This window comes from Labrus mixtus, chromosome 24 (genome assembly GCF_963584025.1).
Source record: "Labrus mixtus chromosome 24, fLabMix1.1, whole genome shotgun sequence".
Taxonomy (NCBI): domain Eukaryota; kingdom Metazoa; phylum Chordata; class Actinopteri; order Labriformes; family Labridae; genus Labrus; species Labrus mixtus.
In genome coordinates, this window is record NC_083635.1 from 1,146,165 (window position 1) to 1,164,718 (window position 18,554).

General features: G+C 43.8%; 1 non-coding gene across 1 annotated transcript; it reads left to right on the plus strand.

Moving 5' to 3' along the window:
* Window positions 1-18,353: 18,353 nt before the first annotated feature.
* On the plus strand, window positions 18,354-18,472 carry LOC132960013 (5S ribosomal RNA). Its single transcript, XR_009667163.1, has one exon. It is a non-coding gene; the product is annotated as a 5S ribosomal RNA (ribosomal RNA).
* Window positions 18,473-18,554: the final 82 nt, after the last annotated feature.

Consider the following 18,554-nt stretch of genomic DNA (forward strand, 5'->3'; position numbering starts at 1 on the left):
AGTCTTTAGACTTTGACCAGTTGTACCAGCTGTCCAAAACAAACAAACAAAAAAGAAAACATTTATGACATCACATCAAAATATTATATTTGTCCCAATAGCTGCGGGAGGAGTAATTATAGACAATCATTGCAAACAAAATGTCTATCTGTAGGAGTGCAGATTCAAACAAAATCAAGCTTGCTGCCAATTTGCAATACTTAAAACAAACACTTTCAAATCAATCAATCTTTAATTAAAGATTGCCAATTCATAACAAATGTTAACTAAAGACACTTAAGACAAAAATATCAGGTACAGACCATACTTAAAAAAATAGAGCCAGATAGAGCCTTGCAAGAGATTTGGTGTGGTAAACATTTTGTCAAAACTTCTAGATAAAGTAATTCCAGCCCACACTAATGAGTGCGTCATGGTAACCCTATTTTATCTCTTTGAATTACACTAACCAAAAAACAATACGAATTCAGTTTGTGTATCAAACATTTAGAACCATTTTTAAAATATTGTCATTCACTCTGGTTTTACTTGGTTTACTTACATTATACACTCATAAGTGGCCTAACATTCTGTTGCTACATAATATCTTGAAGAATCCGTATTCACCTGTATTTGGATGACTCCTACTTGATCTTGGTCTCACAAACACCTGGTTGCCATGGAAGTCTCTTTTTTTTCCACCTGACTGTTGGTTCAAGTATCTTTACAGGAGCTGCTGCTGCCTCCACCTTACCAATACAGTCATCAACATTTTGAAGCTCATTGTTGAGTTCTTCCTGGTCAACCAGGCTATCCAGGCTCATCAGGACATCTTCCAGTTCTGAGTCACTCATGGTGACAGTCAAAACAGCCAGACAGTAGGAACAACAAAGAGATGGACAAACCAGACAAACGCAGAGACAGAAAGCAAACAGAGAGAGTAACACACAGATAACACAGCAACAGACAAACAATGTAACACTACAGAATAGACACGTAAATAAGACAGACGTGGCTCTTAAAAGTGCCTTTGGTTTGTTTTTGTTCAGGGGAATGAAAGATGGGTTTGATAAATGAGGAATTGTAGGACTTGTTGGGGGGAAAAATGATTAATTACCTGTACAATACATTTTACATCATTATTTTTGTCAGAACTTCACATCATTACCAACGCGAAAATAATTGCCAACTGTGAGCCAAGCTAATAAATAACATATCAGTTTACAGGAAACACCCGACGACTACAAATATGTATTTCCCCTTATTGTAGCCCATATGCTCCCTTTATATGAACAAATAACGTTACACTTGACCTGGAGTCAAAGTTGTGCTGCTATTAATTTGCATTAGCTAGCTAGCCTTCTGCACAATATCCCGCGGAATATTGCATGGAGAAGCATAACGGCATCATAGAGCAGCTAGCATCAGCTAGCTAGCCTACTGCATGGATAGTGCAGCAGGTGATTTAATAACTTTCCCCGCATTGGGATATAACTAACCTACAACTGTAACTGTGTTGGCAAGTCATTGGCCTGGCAAATAGTTGTTGTAGTAGGTATTCAAGAGTTTTTTCAATTTCTATTGCTTATGTTATTGATCCACTGCTGTACTTACCGGGGTAGTTAATCGCAATGAATATAATTAAATCACATTAAATGTTTTGATCTGTTGTGATCTCAACTCACTGAAGAAAAAGGCTTACAATTTAATATATGTATGTTTCATTGTTTTTATTTCCGTATTGATCAGGCTGCTACGAGCTTGATGGCCTGGCCACGGTCTCATAGCGTCCATATACAACGTTTTGGGAATTGTATTGAAGTCTATGGGGCGACCCTCCGTGTCGAAAATGAACGCCAAAGGGGTACCCCGTGCGTCGAACACTGACGCTAAGGGGTCCTGACCGACCGTCAATATGTGACGAGTTGGGGATGAGACTGTGTTGCCTAGGAACGAGTACTAATTGTTCCACTTCACAGTAAGTTAGTTACTCCACAAGACCTAGTCTTTAAAGGGGTATTTATCAAAAAATGTTCCATATAACGATTTTGTTGTCTAAACTATTTTCTATTTTTGTCAACTAAAATGATACGCAATTTTAGTCAGTGAGTAATTGACTAAATTAAATCAATAACAAATGACTAATATTTGACTAAATATAAAGGACATTTTCGTCAGGAGACTAATGACTATGACTAAATTAGAAAATGGTGTGAAGATTAACACTGCTGCTGACCCACAATGGGAAGAGGAAGGTCCTGGAGGGTCTTTTTATACAGATTTTTGAAATTGTTAATAGCATGTGGAATGTGTGTCTTTTAAAAAGTTGTAAATAATTTGTGTATATCTGTATTTAATATAGTGTTTTTTTTATTATATATATATACATATTTTAAATTAGTTAGTAGATATTTTGTGAGTTTTCTATTTTCTTTATTTACATTGTGTTTATTCTTATTGGGATGTCAATCACATGATTAAAAGGTTTCACACACCTGGTCAGTGATTTATTGTTCTTTAGATTCATGATTGTCTACAGATTGATGCTTACCTCAGTCCAACAGCCAGTCTCTGTTTAGGGTCTATGGCTGCTCTGTAGGTTGTAGATTGTCTGGTCAGTTCAGGGCCAATAAGGGTCAGAAGTTCATCCATCTGCTCAGCTCTCATCCGGAAATACTGGTGATGGCGTTGGCTGTCCAGCCTCAGCTCAGCCACAAGATGATGAAAATCTCCTTGTTCTCTCCTTCACTGGTTGAGAGGATGCACCCAAAGCCTGCTCCTTCTACCTCTCCTTTGTACTGTGTCCAGTAGCAGAAGAAATGCAACCGTTCTCCTTCTGCTCACAGGAACTGTATGTAAAATATAGATAAGAAATAACTATTGATCATACATGTAAAAAGAAGCCTATTTACTATGTAGGTTACAGAAGAACAAACCAGAAAATAATATTATAATTATTAACAGTAGACATAATTAAAACCTTTTAAAAACAATTATCTTTGAATAACCCAACCCAACCAATGGTAGAAGCCTAAAATCACAGAATGAACTCGAAGTTTGGAGACGATTAAAATGAGAGCATTGCACTAATGTGATCGTGAAGAGATGAAAGCTGAAATGATTGTTTGTGTCGAGGAATATTCCTGAGGTGGTGATAGCATGACAAACTAAACAGAGATGAGAGACGTAGATATTTTTTACTGATGCTTTTTCATTTATTTCCGGACATTGTTTTATATATTTTTTGGTTTCATGTTTGATGTGCAGGGTGTCGATTGTTGTCTTTTTATGGCTGCAGCATGGGGGAAGAGCCCAAGACACACACACACACACACACACACACACACACACACACACACACACACACACACGAGCAATAAACTGCTACAGAACCCATGATTCTGTGAATCTATTTATTTTCATCCCTGACCCGGCACAATTCGGACAAATTAAATCACATAGCAGCTCATTCAATCAGGCAACATGAACAAGCAGCCACTGCTGTGTGGCATGTGCGTCACTTTTATATCTAAATCTAACGCCGCGATCAGACAAACTGTATTAAAATATACACATAAATGTAACATTTGGATATTTTCTTTATGGTAGTTACAAACATTACATGTTCAGGGAGTGAATATAGCCCAAAATCTCAAACTTGACCAGGGCATAAAAAATTGATGTTTTTGCCTGCTCGCCTTAAGGGGAGAAATTAGGTTCAAAAATGTAGATATGGGTTCCCATCTTTGACTGTACAAAAAGGACCAACAAGACATGTCAATCATTTTGATCATTTCTCAAAACATGGTGCTCTTTATTTTATTATATATGTTTTTTCTTTATTTTTAGTGATTTTATCTTTACTATTACAGGGATATTTTTTTTTGACATTTGCTCATATTGTCTTTTTTCTGCTATAATTTTTGTCCATTTAAATGCAATATATACTTTTTTAATTGGTCCTTAATTGTTTTTTCCCCTCTTATATGAATAGGTATATAAACAGGAGGTAGCTATTATTTTTGTTTTTAGGGGATTTAGGCCGTGTTCACACTTGACTTCTTTTTTTAACTGCCAGCGCCTTTTTGGAAAAAGGAAAAAGGATGACGCCTTTTTAAAAAGCAGACGCCTTTTTAAAAAGCACCAGAGTGAGGAAGCTCCTGGTGGACTTTGACTCTGACAGACTGAAGGACGTGAGGTGAGTTCGCAAGAAATACACCCCTGTGTTTACCAGATATCAGTAATGACCTCTGAACTCTCGTCTCTATTTGGTGACGTTTTGTGGCATTCCCTGAATGTGAGAGGAGGAGCTGCCCTGCCTAGATCAATTTCATGCAAACAAGTTGTGTTCTGAGATGAAAGGTCTCATAATAATCACAAAGACAGACTGGAATTCATCTTAATGCCACTGTGTCCTATTAAAAAACCAAACATAAGTAGCCTATGTTCTGTGTTCCTGCTTCTACATTTCAGATATGTGAACTAAAAATATATTTTATCATTGCTTTCTTTTCATCAACCTCCTCCGTATCCCCTTATGTTTCCTGTTGTTTACATCGACTTTATTCTCAAACCTTTATTTCCATCTCTGAGCGATCTAAAAGTAATCATGTCTCTGACTGAAGGTCTTTAGATGTGTTAAAAATCTTTGTGCCGTGTGCTTTTTATGTGGATATTTGCTGAAAACTATCTGATAGGATGTTTCTTTTTTCAGCAACAGGGGGGGTCTTCAATTCAATTCAAAAAACTTTATTTGTCCCCAGGGGGTAATTCAAAGGCACACAGAGCAGTAAATGAACAACAGTGCAAGTAAACGAAACATTTTAACCTAAATACAAAGTGTCAATTTAAATACAACTTAAAGCTTAGACTTAACTTAAAAATACAAAAATAAAAGAGTAGATATAAGTGGACAGTGATCGGACTAACAGATGTAAACAGATGTAAACAGAACTATGTGCAGTAGTGACCAGATGTAAACAGAACTATGTGCAGTAAACAAGAAATATATGTATATATATACAGAGCTATGTGCAAGTAGGCAAATACTAAATGATAAGTTAATAAGGTGCATGGTGAATAATGGAACAACAGAACTAATATATACAGTATATACGGGGGGGGGCAGCGTCCTGAGGGGAGCCACTCAAACGCTGGGAAGAGAGCGTGTGATGGGTCCTGCATGATCCGACCTTCTAGCCTGATTGTCTGTTGCTCATAGATCGATGTCAGAGTCCTTACAGGTGGTCCAATCCAAGGATTCCCATGGATTGTGGTGATTGCTGATGCAGCCAGTTCCCTCTGCTTGTTGGAGAAGGTCACCACCATTTGGTCTTGCTCACGGTCAGTTCGAGGCAGGAGCTGTCACACCACTCCACAAACTCCTGAAGAACTGGTCCATGGTGCTGAGAGGGGCCTGACAGCAGAGACAGGAGAACTGTGTCGTCTGCGTACTTCACCAGGTGACAGTTTGGCTGTGTGGTTCTGCAGTCATCGGTGTAGAGGATGAAGAGCAGAGGTGAGAGCACGCGGCCCTGAGGGGAGCCAGTTGAGGAGTGTTGGAGGTTGGGGAACGTGTTGTTGACCAGAACTCTCTGTGATCTGTTGGTCAGAACGTCCAATATCCACAGGATAAGCTGGTCATTCAGATGGAAGCAAGTTGAAGTGATGAATGCAGGGGAGAAGTCTGCAAACAGGAGTCTGGCTGAGGTGTTGGGGTGCTCCAGGTGTTTTTGAACAGTGTCTATTATGAAAGTTTTTGCATCATCGACACCTCTGCCTGCACGATAAGCAAATTGTTGTGGGTCCATCTGGGAGTCGGTTTCTCTGACGATGTGTTGTTTTATGATCCTCTCCATGGCCTTCATCACCAGAGACGTGAGGGCCACAGGCCTGAGGTCATTCAGTGATTTGGCGGGGCTTTTCTTGGGGATGGGGATAACTATGGAGTGTTTCCACAGCTGGGGGACTGTGCTGCTGTCCATAGAGCTCTGGAACAGGGTCTGAAACACGCCCCCTAGCTGCTCGGCACAGTACTTCAGGATGCGGCCACTGATGTTGTCTGGACCAGGTGAGCTGCTCTCCCTTGTCCTCCTGAGGGCTCTCACCACGTCTGAGAGGACTCCAGATCAGCAGCAGAAGCAGCAGGGGCAACCGGAGCAGGTTCCAGAACAGCAGCAGGCTTAGGAAGAAATTATGAGTCAGATGAAGGTTTTTCTATTACTTAATGGCTATGACTTTAAAAGTTGCGTCCGTCTATGTTAATGGACTGAGAGACAAAGGGAAACTGGAGAGACTGATTGTTACTCTGAATGCAGACATAATCTGTATTCAGGAAACTCATTGGACAGAGGACATAATGCAGGCAATGGGGAGAACGTGTGACAAGCACATTTTTTTTGTGAACCATGGGACTAACAGGGGATGTGGGGTGGCGATGCTAATGAAAAAGGACAAAGTGAAAAAACCCAGCCAGATGTACATGGACAAAAATGGAAGGTTGTTGATGGTTTCTTTTGAATTTGAAAATGTGATATATGATTTGCTCCGAATATAGAAACGGAGAGAAAGGAGACGTTTGTGTTATTGAAAACTTTTTGTAAGGGCAATGCTATATTAGTGGGGGACTTTAACGTCAGAATGACAATATTAGACATGACAAACACGAGTGTGTATAAACATGACGCCTCGAGAAATCTCCTGAATGAACTGATGAGGAATGAGGATGTAGTAGATGTGTGGAGGTTAAATCATCCAAATAAAAGAGAATACTCCAGGAAGCAAATGGTGCGAGAAGAACTGAAGCAAAGACGTATTGATTTATGTTTAGTTAAACGTCATGTGGTAGACAATGTGCAAAATATCTCATATGAGTTCACGGGTCTCAGTGACCATGCTGCAATACTGTTTCATTTGGGGAGTGTAAAGAGGAAGGTTGGGGGGGGGGGGGGATGTAAAAAAGAAATTGAAAATTAAGAGTATAAGATGTGCAAAACAGAGGAGCTTTGAAAAACGGAGAAACGCACGGGAGCTGAAGCAGAAAATTGAGGAAGAGGAGAAGAAAATAGAAAGTGACCCTCTGTGTAGCAAGCGTGAGTGAAGGTGAAGGCTGAATGGGAGGAGTGTGTGAAAGACCATCTCAATTTGGATTTAAACAAGGCTTTTGACAGGGTCGAGCATCTATTTTTGATCAGGACCCTGGAGAGGCTCAGTGTAGGTAAAAGGTTTGTGTCATGGATTAAATTGTTATATGTAAATGCGAGGAGTTGTGTGAAGGTCAACGGTATGTTGAGAGACACCTTCCCGTTAGGTCGGTCTGTGAGGGGGTCAGGGGTGTCCACTGTCAGCGCTGCTTTACAGCATTTCAGCGGAGCCCCTGGTCGCCATGATTAAAGCAGATGGTAGAATAGAGGGCATAGAGGTCCCCAATGGTGAAAGGTGCCTCAGCCACCAATTTGCTGACGACACCACAGTGATGGTAAGGACCATGAAGAGTATAGGGAGAGTAATGGAGCTGTTTGAAGTACATGGGAGGGCGTCAGGGGCTAAAGTAAACACAGAGAAATCAGAAATAATGTGTATTGGAAAAGTAAGTGTGAGTGAGTGTGTGATTCCATTTAAGGATGCGGGACAACATATAAAATTGCTGGGTGTGCAGGTGGGAGTGAATGATAGAGAAGCAAGGGACATTACATGGACAGGTGTGATGAACAAAATAAAACAGTGTCTTAACTTCTGGAAGCAGAGGGAGCTGAGGCTGAGAGGTAAGGTTGTACTTGTAAATAGCCTATTGATGTCGAAAGTAATTTATGTTTTGGGTGCTGTAGATTTGCCAGATTGGGTGGTAAAGGAAATGAATGCTGCAAAGGAGGATCTCCAGGAAAACGCTGTCTGCAGGTTATAGAGAGGGAGGTTTACAGTTAGTAGACTTAGTAGCGAAAAGAAAGGCAATGAGAGTCAAAACAATGGTAAAGTATTTATACAGTAAGGTAGAGTATGGTTGGAAAGGATTTATGAGGGAGTATTTGTACATGTGTGGGGAGCACGGTGTGTTTATGGGTTATAAAAGGACAAATGTAGATCAAATCCCAAGGTTCTGTCAGGAGATCCTGTTGGACTGGACAGCCATGCTGGGCCACCTGGTGTACGAGTGTCACAGCTTCAACCAGGTGGTCAACCAGCCAATCTTCTTTAACCCAAAAATACAGAAGGAGGGTAAGGTCTTTTATAATAGGTTGTTTAGTGCGGCAGGGATAAGGCAGGTAAAGGACATGGTCTACAAGTTCATACCCGGTTTCCTGCCGAATCGGGCCGTGTATGATGCCGTTAGTGAGCTGGAGGATGGGGTAAGTAAGAAGACGGTTGATAATGTATGTGAAAATATTAAATGTAGCCTGCCAGCAAAATGGAGAGAAATAATAGTTAAGGATACAATAGAACCAGGTGAGACAAAAATCCCTGAGATATATATAGGGGAGGTAAGTGAAGGGTGTCATTTAGCAAAACTTAAGGTAAGGAAAGCGTACTGGTTGTGTTTAGAGAGGAGCCGAGAACCAGTGTTGGCAGACGGGATGTGGCTACAGCTCTTCCCTGACCTAAACACTAAACATTTATGGAGAAACTTGAACATCAAATATAACAACATGGACTGTGAAAATTTAGATTTCAAATTAAGGCACAACAAACTAACTAACAAACTATTCACCAGGGGGGGGGGGGGGGGGGGGGGGAGTGAGGGTGGGTAGTACACATTTATTAAACTTCATGTTGAGTCATGCCAGGTACGCAGTGTGGAGTGGGAGGAACCTGGCACATTTTGAAAATAGGAAGGTTGATGTATGGTTCATTTTCAGGTCGGTAGTGTATCGGACGGTTTTTCTGGGCCAGAAATTCCTGGAGGAGGAGGAGTTTCAGGAGTGGTTTGTGTTAGGGCACAAGATCTGTGAATTGGGTAAGAGGGGGGAGGTACAGGTGAAGATGGATTATGGATAGGAATGGCAGGAGTGGGTTTGGAGGGAGAGTGGACAAAAAGATTGGGGTGTAGGGATTATTTCTGGACACTAGGTGGTGCCAAACCCAAGGGGAAAAACAGGGTTGAGTGGAAAGGGATAGTATGAATGCATTGTGAATGAGGAATTGACTGTGATGTTGTCCAACTGAAGTGTTCTATGAGTATTATAGTTGTCTGTTTTTTTGTGAAATGGTGAAGTATGTAGGAGGGATGGGACATGGGAAGACAAAAGGACAATGTGTGATAGTGGTGGGATTTATCAATTCCACCACCTGCCTGTATATTGTAATGTGGTGGGAGGTGGTGGAGTGACTGCTGCTCCCACTAGAGGGAGACAGCAGGCAAGAAAGTGTGAGGGAGGGTGACACCAGGGGGAGGGTGTCTCTGATGAGGGATGGGGGAGGGATAGGATACAGGGAGAATGGGGTTTTTTTGGTGTATAGTTTTGTGTTTGGTTCTCTTGGGAATGTATTTATTGTGTGAATTTCTTGATTTGGGGGGAAGGTATGATTTAATTATGACTGATGTTTTGTTTTTGTTTGTTTGACTTTATTGTGTATTTGAAAAGGGAAAAAGGGAGTGTATGAGTCAATTATGATAGTTGTGGGGCTCTTTGTTTGTTTGATTTATTGTTTGTTGTTTATTTGGAAAAGAACGTAAAACATGGAAAATGTAATTTATGGTTTTTGATAATAAAAATAATAAAAACACGCCCGATCTCGTCCGATCTCGGAAGCTAAGCAGGGTCGGGCCTGGTTAGTACTTGGATGGGAGACCGCTTGGGAATACCAGGTGCTGTAAGCTTTTTCATTTTTTTCACCTCACCTACAACATATTCATGACTACATGTCTGACAAAATGAATGGTGATGAAGACAAATGACATTGTGTGAGACATGTTTTTTTTATATCATATGGTGATAGAGACATATTCACATGTCCAAAAATTCAGCCAGAATCAATAATAATAATAATGGATGTAGAGGAGGTGTAGAGGAGATGTAGAGGAGGTGTAGAGGAGGTGTAGAGGTGTAGAGGAGATGTAGAGGAGATGTAGAGGAGATGTAGAGGAGGTGTAGAGGAGATGTAGAGGAGATGTAGAGGAGGTGTAGAGGAGATGTAGAGGAGGTGTAGAGGAGATGTAGAGGAGATGTAGAGGAGGTGTAGAGGAGGTGTAGAGGAGATGTAGAGGAGGTGTAGAGGAGGTGTAGAGGTGTAGAGGAGGTGTAGAGGAGGTGTAGAGGAGATGTAGAGGAGGTGTAGAGGAGGTGTAGAGGAGGTGTAGAGGTGTAGAGGAGGTGTAGAGGAGATGTAGAGGAGATGTAGAGGAGGTGTAGAGGAGATGTAGAGGAGATGTAGAGGAGGTGTAGAGGAGGTGTAGAGGTGTAGAGGAGATGTAGAGGAGGTGTAGAGGAGGTGTAGAGATGTAGAGGAGGTGTAGAGGAGGTGTAGAGATGTAGAGGAGGTGTAGAAGAGATGTAGAGGAGGTGTAGAGGAGGTGTAGAGGAGGTGTAGATGAGGTGTAGAGGAGATGTAGAGGAGGTGTAGAGGAGGTGTAGAGGAGGTGTAGAGGAGGTGTAGATGAGGTGTAGAGATGTAGAGGAGATGTAGAGGAGGTGTAGAGGAGGTGTAGAGATGTAGAGGAGGTGTAGAGGAGATGTAGAGGAGGTGTAGAGGAGGTGTAGAGGAGGTGTAGAGGAGGTGTAGAGGAGGTGTAGAGGAGGTGTAGAGATGTAGAGGAGGTGTAGAGGAGATGTAGAGGAGGTGTAGAGGAGATGTAGAGGAGGTGTAGAGGAGGTGTAGAGGAGATGTAGAGGAGATGTAGAGGAGGTGTAGAGGAGGTGTAGAGATGTAGAGGAGGTGTAGAGGAGGTGTAGAGGTGTAGAGATGTAGAGGAGGTGTAGAGGAGATGTAGAGGAGGTGTAGAGGAGGTGTAGAGGAGGTGTAGATGAGGTGTAGAGATGTAGAGGAGGTGTAGAGGAGGTGTAGAGGAGGTGTAGAGATGTAGAGGAGGTGTAGAGGAGATGTAGAGGAGGTGTAGAGGAGGTGTAGAGGAGGTGTAGAGATGTAGAGGAGGTGTAGAGGAGGTGTAGAGGAGGTGTAGAGATGTAGAGGAGGTGTAGAGGAGGTGTAGAGATGTAGAGGAGGTGTAGAGGAGGTGTAGAGATGTAGAGGAGGTGTAGAGATGTAGAGGAGGTGTAGAGGAGGTGTAGAGGAGGTGTAGAGATGTAGAGGAGGTGTAGAGGAGGTGTAGAGATGTAGAGGAGGTGTAGAGGAGGTGTAGAGGAGGTGTAGAGATGTAGAGGAGATGTAGAGGAGGTGTAGAGATGTAGAGGAGATGTAGAGGAGGTGTAGAGGAGGTGTAGAGATGTAGAGGAGGTGTAGAGGAGGTGTAGAGGAGGTGTAGAGATGTAGAGGAGATGTAGAGGAGGTGTAGAGATGTAGAGGAGATGTAGAGGAGGTGTAGAGGAGGTGTAGAGGAGGTGTAGAGATGTAGAGGAGGTGTAGAGGAGGTGTAGAGGAGATGTAGAGGAGATGTAGAGGAGATGTAGAGGAGATGTAGAGGAGGTGTAGAGGAGGTGTAGAGGTGTAGAGGAGATGTAGAGGAGGTGTAGAGGAGGTGTAGAGATGTAGAGGAGGTGTAGAGGAGGTGTAGAGATGTAGAGGAGGTGTAGAAGAGATGTAGAGGAGGTGTAGAGGAGGTGTAGAGGAGGTGTAGATGAGGTGTAGAGGAGATGTAGAGGAGGTGTAGAGGAGGTGTAGAGGAGGTGTAGAGGAGGTGTAGATGAGGTGTAGAGATGTAGAGGAGATGTAGAGGAGGTGTAGAGGAGGTGTAGAGGAGGTGTAGAGGAGGTGTAGAGGAGGTGTAGAGATGTAGAGGAGGTGTAGAGGAGGTGTAGAGGAGGTGTAGAGATGTAGAGGAGATGTAGAGGAGGTGTAGAGATGTAGAGGAGATGTAGAGGAGGTGTAGAGGAGGTGTAGAGGAGGTGTAGAGATGTAGAGGAGGTGTAGAGGAGGTGTAGAGATGTAGAGGAGATGTAGAGGAGGTGTAGAGGAGATGTAGAGGAGGTGTAGAGGAGATGTAGAGGAGATGTAGAGGAGGTGTAGAGGAGATGTAGATGAGATGTAGAGGAGATGTAGAGGAGGTGTAGAGGAGATGTAGAGGAGGTGTAGAGGAGATGTAGAGGAGATGTAGAGGAGATGTAGAGGAGGTGTAGAGGAGATGTAGAGGAGGTGTAGAGGAGGTGTAGAGGAGGTGTAGAGGTGTAGAGGAGGTGTAGAGGAGATGTAGAGGAAGTGTAGAGGAGATGTAGAGGAGATGTAGAGGAGGTGTAGAGGAGGTGTAGAGGAGATGTAGAGGAGGTGTAGAGGAGATGTAGAGGAGGTGTAGAGGAGATGTAGAGGAGATGTAGAGGAGGTATAGAGGAGATGTAGAGGAGGTGTAGAGGAGGTGTAGAGGTGTAGAGGAGATGTAGAGGAGATGTAGAGGAGGTGTAGAGGAGATGTAGAGGAGATGTAGAGGAGGTGTAGAGGAGGTGTAGAGGTGTAGAGGAGATGTAGAGGAGGTGTAGAGGAGGTGTAGAGATGTAGAGGAGGTGTAGAGGAGGTGTAGAGATGTAGAGGAGGTGTAGAGGAGATGTAGAGGAGGTGTAGAGGAGGTGTAGAGGAGGTGTAGATGAGGTGTAGAGATGTAGAGGAGGTGTAGAGGAGATGTAGAGGAGGTGTAGAGGAGGTGTAGAGGTGTAGAGGAGATGTAGAGGAGATGTAGAGGAGATGTAGAGGAGGTGTAGAGGAGATGTAGAGGAGATGTAGAGGAGGTGTAGAGGAGGTGTAGAGGTGTAGAGGAGATGTAGAGGAGGTGTAGAGGAGGTGTAGAGATGTAGAGGAGGTGTAGAGGAGGTGTAGAGATGTAGAGGAGGTGTAGAGGAGATGTAGAGGAGGTGTAGAGGAGGTGTAGAGGAGGTGTAGATGAGGTGTAGAGATGTAGAGGAGGTGTAGAGGAGGTGTAGAGGAGGTGTAGAGATGTAGAGGAGGTGTAGAGGAGATGTAGAGGAGGTGTAGAGGAGGTGTAGAGGAGGTGTAGAGGAGGTGTAGAGATGTAGAGGAGGTGTAGAGGAGGTGTAGAGGAGGTGTAGAGATGTAGAGGAGGTGTAGAGGAGGTGTAGAGATGTAGAGGAGGTGTAGAGGAGGTGTAGAGATGTAGAGGAGGTGTAGAGATGTAGAGGAGGTGTAGAGGAGGTGTAGAGGAGGTGTAGAGATGTAGAGGAGGTGTAGAGGAGGTGTAGAGATGTAGAGGAGGTGTAGAGGAGGTGTAGAGGAGGTGTAGAGATGTAGAGGAGATGTAGAGGAGGTGTAGAGGAGGTGTAGAGATGTAGAGGAGATGTAGAGGAGGTGTAGAGATGTAGAGGAGATGTAGAGGAGGTGTAGAGGAGGTGTAGAGGAGGTGTAGAGATGTAGAGGAGGTGTAGAGGAGGTGTAGAGGAGATGTAGATGAGATGTAGAGGAGATGTAGAGGAGGTGTAGAGGAGATGTAGAGGAGGTGTAGAGGAGATGTAGAGGAGATGTAGAGGAGATGTAGAGGAGGTGTAGAGGAGGTGTAGAGGAGGTGTAGAGGAGGTGTAGAGGTGTAGAGGAGGTGTAGAGGAGATGTAGAGGAAGTGTAGAGGAGATGTAGAGGAGATGTAGAGGAGGTGTAGAGGAGGTGTAGAGGAGATGTAGAGGAGGTGTAGAGGAGATGTAGAGGAGGTGTAGAGGAGATGTAGAGGAGATGTAGAGGAGGTATAGAGGAGATGTAGAGGAGGTGTAGAGGAGGTGTAGAGGAGGTGTAGAGGTGTAGAGGAGATGTAGAGGAGATGTAGAGGAGATGTAGAGGAGGTGTAGAGGAGATGTAGAGGAGATGTAGAGGAGGTGTAGAGGAGGTGTAGAGGTGTAGAGGTGTAGAGGAGATGTAGAGGAGGTGTAGAGGAGGTGTAGAGATGTAGAGGAGGTGTAGAGGAGGTGTAGAGATGTAGAGGAGGTGTAGAGGAGATGTAGAGGAGGTGTAGAGGAGGTGTAGAGGAGGTGTAGATGAGGTGTAGAGATGTAGAGGAGGTGTAGAGGAGATGTAGAGGAGGTGTAGAGGAGGTGTAGAGATGTAGAGGAGATGTAGAGGAGATGTAGAGGAGATGTAGAGGAGGTGTAGAGGAGATGTAGAGGAGATGTAGAGGAGGTGTAGAGGAGGTGTAGAGGTGTAGAGGAGATGTAGAGGAGGTGTAGAGGAGGTGTAGAGATGTAGAGGAGGTGTAGAGATGTAGAGGAGGTGTAGAGGAGGTGTAGAGGAGGTGTAGAGATGTAGAGGAGGTGTAGAGGAGGTGTAGAGGAGGTGTAGAGATGTAGAGGAGGTGTAGAGGAGGTGTAGAGATGTAGAGGAGATGTAGAGGAGGTGTAGAGGAGATGTAGAGGAGGTGTAGAGGAGATGTAGAGGAGATGTAGAGGAGGTGTAGAGGAGATGTAGATGAGATGTAGAGGAGATGTAGAGGAGGTGTAGAGGAGATGTAGAGGAGGTGTAGAGGAGATGTAGAGGAGATGTAGAGGAGATGTAGAGGAGGTGTAGAGGAGATGTAGAGGAGGTGTAGAGGAGGTGTAGAGGAGGTGTAGAGGTGTAGAGGAGGTGTAGAGGAGATGTAGAGGAAGTGTAGAGGAGATGTAGAGGAGATGTAGAGGAGGTGTAGAGGAGGTGTAGAGGAGATGTAGAGGAGGTGTAGAGGAGATGTAGAGGAGGTGTAGAGGAGATGTAGAGGAGATGTAGAGGAGGTATAGAGGAGATGTAGAGGAGGTGTAGAGGAGGTGTAGAGGTGTAGAGGAGATGTAGAGGAGATGTAGAGGAGGTGTAGAGGAGATGTAGAGGAGATGTAGAGGAGGTGTAGAGGAGGTGTAGAGGTGTAGAGGAGATGTAGAGGAGGTGTAGAGGAGGTGTAGAGATGTAGAGGAGGTGTAGAGGAGGTGTAGAGATGTAGAGGAGGTGTAGAGGAGATGTAGAGGAGGTGTAGAGGAGGTGTAGAGGAGGTGTAGATGAGGTGTAGAGATGTAGAGGAGGTGTAGAGGAGATGTAGAGGAGGTGTAGAGGAGGTGTAGAGGTGTAGAGGAGATGTAGAGGAGATGTAGAGGAGATGTAGAGGAGGTGTAGAGGAGATGTAGAGGAGATGTAGAGGAGGTGTAGAGGAGGTGTAGAGGTGTAGAGGAGATGTAGAGGAGGTGTAGAGGAGGTGTAGAGATGTAGAGGAGGTGTAGAGGAGGTGTAGAGATGTAGAGGAGGTGTAGAGGAGATGTAGAGGAGGTGTAGAGGAGGTGTAGAGGAGGTGTAGATGAGGTGTAGAGATGTAGAGGAGGTGTAGAGGAGGTGTAGAGGAGGTGTAGAGATGTAGAGGAGGTGTAGAGGAGATGTAGAGGAGGTGTAGAGGAGGTGTAGAGGAGGTGTAGAGGAGGTGTAGAGATGTAGAGGAGGTGTAGAGGAGGTGTAGAGGAGGTGTAGAGATGTAGAGGAGGTGTAGAGGAGGTGTAGAGATGTAGAGGAGGTGTAGAGGAGGTGTAGAGATGTAGAGGAGGTGTAGAGATGTAGAGGAGGTGTAGAGGAGGTGTAGAGGAGGTGTAGAGATGTAGAGGAGGTGTAGAGGAGGTGTAGAGATGTAGAGGAGGTGTAGAGGAGGTGTAGAGGAGGTGTAGAGGAGGTGTAGAGATGTAGAGGAGATGTAGAGGAGGTGTAGAGGAGGTGTAGAGATGTAGAGGAGATGTAGAGGAGGTGTAGAGATGTAGAGGAGATGTAGAGGAGGTGTAGAGGAGGTGTAGAGGAGGTGTAGAGATGTAGAGGAGGTGTAGAGGAGGTGTAGAGGAGATGTAGATGAGATGTAGAGGAGATGTAGAGGAGGTGTAGAGGAGATGTAGAGGAGGTGTAGAGGAGATGTAGAGGAGATGTAGAGGAGATGTAGAGGAGGTGTAGAGGAGGTGTAGAGGAGGTGTAGAGGAGGTGTAGAGGTGTAGAGGAGGTGTAGAGGAGATGTAGAGGAAGTGTAGAGGAGATGTAGAGGAGATGTAGAGGAGGTGTAGAGGAGGTGTAGAGGAGATGTAGAGGAGGTGTAGAGGAGATGTAGAGGAGGTGTAGAGGAGATGTAGAGGAGATGTAGAGGAGGTATAGAGGAGATGTAGAGGAGGTGTAGAGGAGGTGTAGAGGAGGTGTAGAGGTGTAGAGGAGATGTAGAGGAGATGTAGAGGAGATGTAGAGGAGGTGTAGAGGAGATGTAGAGGAGATGTAGAGGAGGTGTAGAGGAGGTGTAGAGGTGTAGAGGTGTAGAGGAGATGTAGAGGAGGTGTAGAGGAGGTGTAGAGATGTAGAGGAGGTGTAGAGGAGGTGTAGAGATGTAGAGGAGGTGTAGAGGAGATGTAGAGGAGGTGTAGAGGAGGTGTAGAGGAGGTGTAGATGAGGTGTAGAGATGTAGAGGAGGTGTAGAGGAGATGTAGAGGAGGTGTAGAGGAGGTGTAGAGATGTAGAGGAGATGTAGAGGAGATGTAGAGGAGATGTAGAGGAGGTGTAGAGGAGATGTAGAGGAGATGTAGAGGAGGTGTAGAGGAGGTGTAGAGGTGTAGAGGAGATGTAGAGGAGGTGTAGAGGAGGTGTAGAGATGTAGAGGAGGTGTAGAGGAGGTGTAGAGATGTAGAGGAGGTGTAGAGGAGATGTAGAGGAGGTGTAGAGGAGGTGTAGAGGAGGTGTAGATGAGGTGTAGAGATGTAGAGGAGGTGTAGAGGAGGTGTAGAGGAGGTGTAGAGATGTAGAGGAGGTGTAGAGGAGATGTAGAGGAGGTGTAGAGGAGGTGTAGAGGAGGTGTAGAGGAGGTGTAGAGATGTAGAGGAGGTGTAGAGGAGGTGTAGAGGAGATGTAGAGGAGATGTAGAGGAGGTGTAGAGATGTAGAGGAGGTGTAGAGGAGGTGTAGAGGAGATGTAGAGGATGAGAATGATTGTTTTTAGAGTATTTTAGGCTGATTTAAATCATGGGTCAAATTTGACCCACTAACACAAAAGGTGTGTGCAAGATGAACATTTAATCTCTGAGCTCTGTGAACAGTAATGTTTAGAAAATCATTTTACCTCAGAGCTACAGCACAGAGCGAGGAAACACCTGCACACACCTGTACAAGGAAACAAGAAGAAAACCCTGAATGTTGAGTTCAAACAACAACTTTCAACTAAAACGACATAGCCGATTTTAATGAGCACTATGTAATGTGACTAAATATAAAGACAGACGATGTTGCTATGGTTCAGTTAGCACTAGCATTAGCAGACAAACATTAGCGTTAGCTTACGGCGCAGCGTCCTGACTTTATTTCTCAGACTAACCTCAAATCTGAATATTTTTCCACACATTTTAATCCAAACTCTATTAGTGAAATAATCCAAACACTCAAGAAAACACTAATATTTTTCTGACATTACAAACACATCTTGTAGTAGTTATATGTGTAGTCACTTTAATTTCCAAACATTTACATATTATTAAGTCGTTTTATTTAGTTTGTTTTAACATATTCTGAGATAAGTATAAAAGATGGTTTCTAAATAATCTGAATTCAAACAATGTTGGTAGGTAAACTACTGTATGCTATACAGAAGTAACTGCACTATTTATATTTTTCCACACAATTTATGTGGTGGAAAAAAAGGTTAAAAAGAGGAAACATTTGTGTTATAGTGACTGTTGGATGTAATTGAAACCCAGTGCCAGCAGAGGGCAGCAGTGTAATATGAATGCATGATGCAGCAGTTAATTAGACCTGACGAGGCTGTTAACCTCCAGGTGAGCTATGTTGTAATATTTACAGTCCATGGTTGTAAAAGTGCAGAAGTTACATTAAAGTCAGCTCGATTGAAGATGGATCTTCTCTTATTTAACCTACCAATTACGTTTTTTTAAATAATCCATCAGCAGCAGCGCCCTCTGCTGTCCACAAAGAGTGCTGCATCACCTATACATAATGACTGTGCGTGTATGCAGCATTTTTCGTGTAGGTAAAGCCGATATGTAGCCTATTACATTATATAATCATGGGGAACTTTATCACAATAAATAAATGGAGCAGAAAATACTCGAAGTGAAGTACAAGTACCTTAAAAAATTATGAATAAGTGGAGTAATTTAGTAATCCCATCACGACTGTTAAGAACTAACAGGCCTCTCCATTCATGTTGGGAAACTGTATCACTGTGATCAGAGCTGATTGTCCACAAATACTGAAAATATTCTGATGATGTTTCTGTGTACTGAAACACTCACTGATGTTAGTGGCCATGATGAGCCACATCTATAAAGAGCCTCTACTGGATTAGGATCATCGTTTACGGCCATACCACCCTGAACACGCCCGATCTCGTCTGATCTCGGAAGCTAAGCAGGGTCGGGCCTGGTTAGTACTTGGATGGGAGACCGCCTGGGAATACCAGGTGCTGTAAGCTTTTGCACTTCTCCTTTCAGACAGCAGAGGGTGTTGCTGCTGCTGCTGCTGCTGCATCACTAGATAAAGACACACATATTTCC